This window comes from Carettochelys insculpta, chromosome 5 (assembly GCF_033958435.1).
Source record: "Carettochelys insculpta isolate YL-2023 chromosome 5, ASM3395843v1, whole genome shotgun sequence".
NCBI classification, from domain to species: Eukaryota; Metazoa; Chordata; order Testudines; family Carettochelyidae; genus Carettochelys; species Carettochelys insculpta.
This window is the reverse complement of record NC_134141.1, coordinates 50408953-50418642: the sequence shown is the minus strand read 5'-3', so window position 1 is coordinate 50418642 and position 9690 is coordinate 50408953. Positions and strand designations below refer to the sequence as shown.

The 9690-nt window shown below is 48.0% G+C and overlaps 1 pseudogene; it reads left to right on the top strand.

The window, feature by feature from the left end:
- Positions 1 to 2743: 2743 nt before the first annotated feature.
- LOC142013953 (U1 spliceosomal RNA) lies at positions 2744 to 2872 on the top strand (annotated as a pseudogene).
- Positions 2873 to 9690: the final 6818 nt, after the last annotated feature.

Genomic DNA, 9690 nt, shown 5'->3' with positions numbered 1-9690 from the left:
GGCCAACCCCACCTTTCTATCAGAGCCAGCAAGACCCATCCTGAGACTGCTGGGCAGTCCAGGACCAGCACCTGAGAGATCCCACACCCCGCTGCAGTGCAGCCCTGCAGCTGGAAGGGTCATTTTTGGACTGATGAGGATGTCCTGAAGGACTACATGGTTGACCTCAGGAGGCTGAATGACCTCCTGGAGCAGTAGCTGGAGGAGGACTGGAAGTGGCAGTTGCGGGGACCAATTGATGTCCTGTCTAGCTGCTGTCACTGGCATCAGGTGGGACCAGTTGGCCCAGCCACCTGAGCCTGCTGCTCCTAATCCCCCTTCCCTGCCCCATCACCCTTGCCCCCACTGCCATGTCCCTGCTGGGTATTAGAACTGGTGCAGTGGCTGATGGCCATGGCTGCCTCCCCATCCCACAGGCCCCCTGCCATGCCTGCTTCCTCTTCTCCACAGGCCTCCCTTGCTCCCTCCACTGAGCCCAACCCTGCTGCAGCCCCACAGTATCTGTACCTCCCTGCGCTCCTGGCCCCAATGTCGCCCCAACAGGGACCCCAAACCTGCAACAGGAGGGGATCTTGGGGCCAGAGCCAGTTGGGGTCCCACTCCCACATGGGGTTGCTCCCCCCGCCTCCTCTCTGGATTGACACTCCACACCCCTAACCCAAGGCCCCCACCCACTGTGTGTAGTTGCCCTTTAATGAACTTGTAAATAGTTTTTTAAGACAAGGTTTATTTTCTACATGTTTATCTTTGTTGAAGTAAAGTTATTTTTTCACCACCCCCACATCCCTCTTTATTGGGGAGGGGTCAGGGAGGAGTGAGAAGGCAACAGGAGGGGTCATGGTGAGGATGGGGTAGGGCTGTGGCCCTGAGGTCCCTACTGGGGTGCCCTGAGAAGGCTCATTGGGGGCCATGGGAGAAGCTCTCCCTCAGGGCCTCATGGATCCACAACCCATCCCAATGGGCTTGGCAGATGGGCACTGCACCCAGGTGTTCATAGCTGTGGCCAGCATCCACCCCCCCCGCACCCCAGGAGGAAGCCCTTCCCCTTTCTTTCCACTATGTTGTGGAGGGCACAGCATGCCCCCACAACTTGGTGAACATTGTGCTCCCCCCATGTCCAGTTGGGTCAGGAGGCACATGAACCATGCCTTCAGATGGCCAAAGGCACACTCTGCCTGGTTCTGTGCCAGGCTGAACCGAGCATTAAAGAGTTCCTGGCTTGGTTCCTGGTGGCTGGTGTAGGACCTCATGAGACAGGGCAATGTGGGGATTAGGCAGCATTCCCCATCATGCACAATGGCATGTCCACATCCCCTACTGCCAGTTCCTGGTGGGGGATGTAGGTGCCCACCTCCATTCTCCAGCACAGGCTGGAGTTGCAGAACACACGGGCATCATGTACTCATCCTGACCTCCCAATGTACACTTTGAGGAACAGTCCAAGGTGGACGACCAGGGCCTACAGTGACAGTGCCATGGAGTGGTCTCCCTTGTGGTTGATGTAATGTGGCATGCTATGGTCCAGGGCATGAGTGGGGGTGTGGATCCTATCAATTGCTCTGAAGCAGTTTGGGAACCCCAGGGCAGTGAAGCTGGCCATGACTGCATCTAGGTCTGCGATGTGGACGACCCACTGGAGCAGGAGTGTGTTGATGACTGTCACTACCTGCAAGGGAAGGAGATTGAACACACATGTGAGGGACTGAGGAGGGCGTCCCTGGGTCCCAGTGGGCTCCCCTGCTCCCTCCCATCCCCGTAGCCCCTGGGCTCTCCGGCTGCCCCCCTCCCATGGGGTCAGCCCCTGGAATTAGGTCTGTGTGAGGGTGGGATGGCATGGTCCCCCAGGGATGGGGTTTCCTCATCTTCCCAACCCTCCCCCACCACTACCTCTAATCCCCAAAGGTCCTGCTTGGGCGGGACCCCCCTCTGCAGGGCTTGCAGCCCAGGAGTGCCTTACCTACACGGTGAGAGCCCCGATGGTGGACTTCCCCATGCCAAACTGGTTCCCAATGGAGTGGTAGCTGTTTGAGGTGTCAGCTTTCAGATGGTGATGGCAACCTGCTTCTCCAGGAGATGGAGGGCCGCAGCTTGGTGTCCTCTATGTGAACGGCAGGTGTGGGGCAAACCACGTGCAGCACTCCAGGAAGGTGTCCTTCAGCATTCTGAAGTTGTAGAGCCACTGCTGGCCATTCCGCAAGTGAAGTCCTTAATACCTACAGATTGAAAGGACTGTGTGAGGGTACATCTATACATAAATGAAGATCGACACTCTGGAGGTCCATCTTCTGGGATTTGAGTTTAAATGGCTAGTGGGGATGCACTAAATCAAATGTTGAGGGCACTCCCATCAACTCTGCTACTCCTCACAGTCACAAGAAGTAAGGGAAACCAATGGGAGAGTTTCACCCATAGACCTCCCACAGTGGCTAGCAACATCATGGCTGTTTATTTATCTCTAATTCTATGTATTTTTGGAGGTAGCACTACATGGAAAGCAGAAATACCATATTTTTAAATGAATTTAAAGGATTTCTCCATGTCATGAAAAAACTTAATTAAAGACTATCAGGTAGAATTCAAGTCATTTCTCACAAGTATTTGGCAGCACTTGTGAACAATCCTTTTCCCTCTGTGATGACCGAATTACTCTTCCCCTGTTGCATTTTTTTTCACACAGCCATAAGGGGGACAAAAATATTTTTAAAAGAAAATCCCAAAACACTAAAACTTGCTTAAAAGAAGGCTACTTACCTGGCAGGGGAGATACCATGATCACGAAGGCAGTTTTCCCAGGGTGAGGCTCATTCACTGCACTGAGGATGTGCTGCCACCTGCTATTTCCCCAAATGCAGGAAACTTGACTGCCTAGTGCATTTTTTTAAAGCCATAGGTGCAGAAGGAAGGGTTAGTTCAATGGTTTGAGCATTGGCCTGCTAAACCCAGGAGTGTGAGCTCAGTTCTTGAGGAGGCTGTTTGGGGCAAATACATTTAAAAAAAATCTGTCAGGGATGGTCATAGATTCTTTTGCGAGTGCAGAGAACTGGACTCAATGACCTCTGAAGGTCCCTTCCAGTTCTATGAGATAGGTATATCTCCATATTTAAAAATTTGCAGTGGAGAGAGAGAGGAACAGTCAACTTCAGCAAAAACTAGTCCTTTCTGCTAAAGTTGATCAATTTTTAATTGACTGTGCCCCTTTAAATATTTTAGTGCTGTTTATGCTGTTCTTTATCACACACAAATCACTATCTGGTTTCATATGAAACCCCCATATCTCCACCCTGCAGACTAAGCCTACAGCCTGGCAATGAAAACAGTAGTTAATTAGTAGGGTTTCCCAGCAGGCCAATATTAAAGGCATACAAGTAGTAGACTACTAGGAAAAGCAGAAAAGTTGGCCAATCTTCCGGTGAAGAGTATCGTTCTTGTGGTATTCTGGTCTAACCACAAACAGAAAGGAAAAGAAATAACACAAAAGAGCACATAGGCATTTTACACTCAGTTATTTTCTACCTATGCAGGTTGAAGAAGTTTGAAAAATCTTCTGATGAACAGCAGATCATAGGCTTATCTGAACTTCACCTCAGCAGAATCTCCGCTGTTGCTATAATAGTTGCATAACACATTGCTGAACAAACTGTTTTTTTTTTTGGTGTGGTTTTAGAACTCTGCTTCACTGATAAGGAGATAGCTCATCGAGATGTCACTGAGTTCAGGCTGTGGGGTACATGCCATATAACCTCTTTTCTGCTTCTTGAATTCTCTCTAGCAGAAATAATACTTAGTACTTCAGTGATGTTTTATGATTTCATAGTGCTGCACAAATATTGACTGATTTTCTAATTTGAAACATCAAGCTAAAAGGAAAAGCTGAGGGAAAAAAGCACTTTTCCAGACACAATATATTCTTGGTCTTTTTTCTGTAGTGAATAAAAATCCACTCCATGCAGTGATCCAGCTGAAGTGACTGCACGTGCCAAATGTGGAAATATATACATGACATCTGAGGAAGAATTTACAAACATATCTTTCATTCTTAGGAAATATGTTATACAGGAGAGATTTTTATAAAATTATAATAGTGATTGTCTTGCTTAAACAGGGACAACTAGCATGCACAGTGAGCTTATGTGTTTATGGTGTGGTGTGTTTGTGAAAAGAAGTCCTCCTTAACAAAAGTAGGCCTCATACGCCTGTGGCTGAGTTACAAAGTATCTCGATCTTGCAAATATTTAGGTTTGTGACTATTAGTTGCTATGGTCCCACTGAATGCAATGGAACTTTTCATATGCATAAGGTTACACACATGCTTTGCAGGATTTGGGTCTAAGGGCTAATGCAAGAAAAGAATCAGATTCAAAAGTAGAGCAAAATCTCAGATTCCAGAAAAGGCATTGACAGGCCCCAAAAACCTCATTTCTCCATTTCTCAGATAAAACCTTATTATTATATTATTATTATTATGCAATAAATGTTAATGAACAGGCTCTTTCCTTTTTTGACTATCCTGCCAGAAATGATATTGGATGAAAATTCTCTCCCATGTACAATATTAAAAATAACTTTTGACATAACGTAACATTGTCTTTCTCTAGCTAGAAAGGCAGGTTGCCTGAGTAACACTCAGTTGAAGAAGCGGCTGACTCTTTCTCAAAAGCACCCCTTCTCTCTCCCAGCTGCTGCACATCAGACTCAGCTTCCTAAACGGTTTTGTGAATGGTCTAGGGCACAAGCTATTTTGAAAGGAATTGTGCATGAAGGATTGGAGTCAGTTTACTTCCTCAACTGAAATGTCAAGCTTCAATTTGGTGTACCACTTTAAAAACAGACTTTCTTAGCTCTTTCAATTCAACAAGATAGGGAGCTTCACTAATCCTTATTCAATTTCACTTTATTGTATCTTCAGAGCAGGATGGAATACAGTGTAACAGTGAGTCAGTGTGACAAGGGGCTCCATATGCGCATTTCCCCCATTATTATCTTTGTAAACGTGCTATCGCAATGATTTTAATGTGTTAGAGAAACAAGTCCAGGATCAGAATAACCTCTGTTTAGTGAGTCATGAGACCCATGTGTAGAGACAAGACATTGGTATAGATTGCAAAAGGCCAGAGCTCAAATCTTTGCCTTGCTATACCACAACGTGTTCTCTCTGGATACCTTTAATTGATGTGACTCCTCCATCTCTTGAAGTCTTCACAACAATACTGGATGCCTTAGTCAACCAAAATTATTGGAGTCAGTAGAAAAAGTTTTGAATCAAATTCTATCACCACTGCTATTGAATGTTCCTTTTGGCCTCAACACATATGAATGTATTCTTTCGAACTTCCTTACTTTTGCCCCTCCACCCCATTTTCCTGCATAATGCTGTACAGTAAACCCTTGAGTTAGGTGGGCATTGCATTTCTGCAGCCCCTGTGTAACTCAAATTTTCATGCAAGTTAAGGAGGAACAGGGAACCAGGCTATAACCTGATTCCTGGATCCCCTGGGCTTGCAGCAGCATGGAAATTGTCCAGCCCACCAGTGCTGACCAGTTTCCTGGCTCCCAGAGTGGTTGGAAGCCGGGAACCAGAGGGCAGCCTGGTTTCTGTCTCTCCACCGCTTGCCACTTGTGGGACCTCTGTCCTGCAAACAGCGGGGAGCTGGGAACCAGGCAGCAGCCTGGCTCCAGGCTCCCCTCCACTTGCAGAGAGGGAAAACTGACCAGGGTAGCATCCTGGGTCAGTTTCCTGGCTCCAGGCTGTGTGGGGGAGCCAGGAAGCAAGGGTGGCCTGGCTCCCAGATCCCCTCCACTCCTTGGAACCAGGAAACTAAACAGGGCTGCTGCTGCCCTGTTCAGTTTCCCGGCTCTGCAAGTGGAGGGGAGCTGGGAGCTGGGCTGCCGCCTGGTTCCCAGCTCCCCCGCCACTCCAGAGACCAGGAAACTGCTCCTGTTGGAGGCAGCAGTCATGTTAACCAGAGACTTGTGCAACTTGATTGCATGTATCTTGAGGGTTTTCTGTATCAGCAATAAGCAAAGAGGAAGGAAACACTATGGCTGCATCTACACTAGCTCCTTCTTCTCAGAAGGGACATGGTAATGAGCAAGTTGAGAAGATGCTAATGAGGCACTGCTATGAATATGCAATGCCTCATTAGCATAATGGCAGCTGCATGTGATTTGAAAGTGATACTTTGAATTGCAGGCTGCCCATGTAGACAGGGGCCTTTTGAAAGGACTGCCTGGACTTTAAAAGCCCCTTCTTCCTAAAACCAAGTAAGTCCAGGGAGTCCTTTCGAAAGGCCCCCGTCTACATGGGCAGCCTGCAATTCAAAAGTGGTGCTTTCAAATTGTGCACAGCTGCTATTATGCTAATGAGGCACTGCATATTCATGGCAGCATCTCATTAGCATCTTCACAACTCACTTATTACCATGCCCCTTCCAAAAGGAAGAGGCTAGTGTAGACGCAGCTTATATGGCAAATAGGTATTTGTGTTACACTCTGGTGGAAATGCTTTTTCTTACTCCTGAAGTGAATACTAAATACAGCATGCTATTCAGCTTGCACAATTTGAATTGTGAGGAAAGGAAGACACCATTGCCCAAAAATGCATCAAGCTCCTTGTGTTAGGAATTTCATACCCATGTAGACCTCACTGCAAGATTAAGGCCTTGTATATGTTGGGGAGGGGATAGCCTCTTGGAGCAGACAGAGCATAACCAGGGAATGGCAAAGAAGATGTTAATTCTCTCCCTCAGGCGAGGCGGATCACAGCTGCTTTCACTGAGTGCAGGGATTTGTGAGGCAGAAGGACTAACCCAGCTGCTGGAAATAAGAGGATATAGTGAAGGAAGCTGAAACTAAAGCTGCTGGAAGAGTTTTTTGGTCTGAATCAGTGCAGAGAGGCTTATAGGAACATTGGTTAGCCTAAAAAGGGGCTAGTGTTTTCTCCACAATCCTTTTTTCCCTTGTGAAGTCAAACAGATCTCTGCAGGATAGTCTTTCTTTGGGGACTGTGATTATATAAATCTGCTCTTTAAAGCTTGGTTTTTGGATTCTGGTTGAGGAATTCTTAGCTCTCTTTGTGTCTGGTTCTTAAAAGGTGGAATGGATTTTACTTTGCTAGGGTGGCAGGGGAGTCTGTAAGCTTCATTTTGCTGATGTCGTGTCTTCCATACAAGTTTTTCTGTGGGTTCCTGATGACCCTTGTGGAAAGGGTTTGTCTAGCTTTTTACTTATTGTGAGCATAGGCTGTGATGGACACCTGTAACTATATGGGGCGGATGTGGTGGTTGAGTTTCCTAAGGCTTCCACATCCCTCAAAGGTATGCTTTTGCTAGAAGTTTCTGTGCTCAGAGGTTGCAGTGGTGAATATGCATGCTATATGCCTCCCCAGAACAAAGGCTTATCTGGTCTGTGACATATTAGGATAATCATTCCCTGATCTTCCTGCAGACAATGTGGGTCTGTGCCATTTACTATCTGGATCAGTGGCTGCTTATATTGTAAGCTTTTTGAGGCAGACTCTGTTGCCTTGCTTAGTGTGCTACAAGTCCTTCTTTTGTGCCAGACTACAGAGGGTGGGAGTCTGTTAGGTTTGGAGGTCCAGCTCAGTCCCTGTTGTGTCAGCTTAGAGTGCGGATGTCAGACTTGCACAGTTCCTGCTGTAATGGGGCTCTGACCCACTGGAACCCTACTAGGCTACTGTAATAGAACTAGTAAATGCCCTGCTTTATCACATAAGAGAGACATGGCAGGTGAGGTAGTCTCTCTTACAGGACCAGCTTCTGTTGGTGAGAAGCAGAAGACATGGAAGTGGGACCTCTTCACTAAGCAAAGCTGGTCCTATTGCAGAAATTACTTCGCTCACTATGTCTTTTTCACAGCTTGGGACCATCATTCGCTACAGCAGCATGGCAAACAACCTCAGAACTTATTCACACAATCCTAGGGCTGGAAGGGACCTCAGGATGTCATTGAGTCCAGCCCCCTGCTTCCAGAAAGATCAACCCCAACTAAATCATCTCAGCCAGGACTTTGTCAAGCCAGGACTTAAAAACCTCTAGGAATGGAGATCCACCACCTCTCTAGCAATGCATTCCAGTGCTTCAGCACCCTCCTGGTGAAGTAGTTTTTCCTAATATCCAACCTACTCCTCTCCCTCTTTAACTTCAGACCATTGTTCCTTGTTCTGCCGTCCCTCACCCCTGAGAACAGTTTCTCCCCATCCTCTTTAGAGCTCCCCTTCAGGAAGTTGAAGGCTGCTATTAAATCACCCCTCAGTCTTCTCTTCTGTAAACTAAACAAGCCCAAATCTCTCAGCCTATCTTCATAGGTCTTGTGCTCCAGCCCCTTAATGGTTTTCATTGTTCTCCACTGAACGTGCTGCAGCACATCCACATCCTTTCTATACTGGGGGGGAGCCCAAAACCGGCAACAATAGTCCAGATGTGGCCTCATCAGTTCCATACAGAGAGGAAAAACATCTTGTCTAGATCTGCTTGAAATGCTCCTCCTAATGCACCTTAACATGCCCTTAGCATTCTTAGCTGCAAGGGCACACTGTTGACTCATATCCAGCCTTTCATCCACCATAATCCCTCGGTCTCTTTCTACTGTACTGCTACTTAACCAGTTTGTACCCAGCCTATCACAATGCTTGGAATTCTTCCATCCCAAGTGCAGGACTCTACACTTGTTGAATCACATCAGATTTCTTTTAGCCCAGTCCTTCAGTTTATCCAGGTCGCTCTGGATCCTATCTCTACCCTCCAACACATCTACCTCTCCCACTGGCTTGGTGTCATCTGCAAATTTTCTGAGGGTGCAATCCAATCCCTCATCCAGGTAATTAATAATGTAGGGAATGTGGCAGAAGGAATGCAGTGCTGCTGAAGGCTGGGAGAAATGAGTCTCCCAGAGGTCATCTGCATAAGAATGCAAAAGGTGTGCATGTGTGATACCTTTTCAGGCAAAGCCTAATGGGTAGCAAGTAAGCCATAAGATTTGGTCTATTGTAAACATGTAGTTGTAAAATCACAATTTAAGCTGACATTTAAGGTGGGAGTTGTGAGATCTCACCAATGCTCTGGGTTGTTGTGGGGGACAGGGCAGTCGCCTTAGCTGTGTAAAACATTGATTACACAGGGCTCCCTGGTTTAAAGCATTGTGAGAGAGCAAGGGGAGGGTATGGGTTGAGCTAGCTTGCTGAGTGCCTTGGCCCTGCCTATGCCTGGGCCATATAGCTATAAGCCTGGCTTGACTAACCCTCCCCACCTGTTAAAAGATAGAGCTGGATACTAGGGTGTTTGTGAAACCCCACACTAGAGATACCAAGAGCTGAAATCACAGAGTGGCAGCTGAGGCCACACAAAGCTGAAATCACTGGGTTCTGCCTTAGGGCAATCCCAAGCAGTGGGGTTAGGACCGGCTGACAACAGCAGGACCAGCGGGCGGCTGGTAGGAGCGGCGGCGGCGGTAGACGACGGTGGGCGGCCGGTTGGAGCGATGGCGGTAGACGACGGCGACCGGCGGGCGGCCGGTAGGAGCGGCGGCGGCGGCCGATGGCGACCGGCGGGCGGCCGGTAGGAGCGGCGGCGGCGGCCGATGGCGACCGGCGGGCGGCCGGTAGGAGCGGCGGCGGCGGACGACGGCGACCGGCGGGCGGCTGGTGACAGCAAGGGGAGGCTACAGACAAGTGGA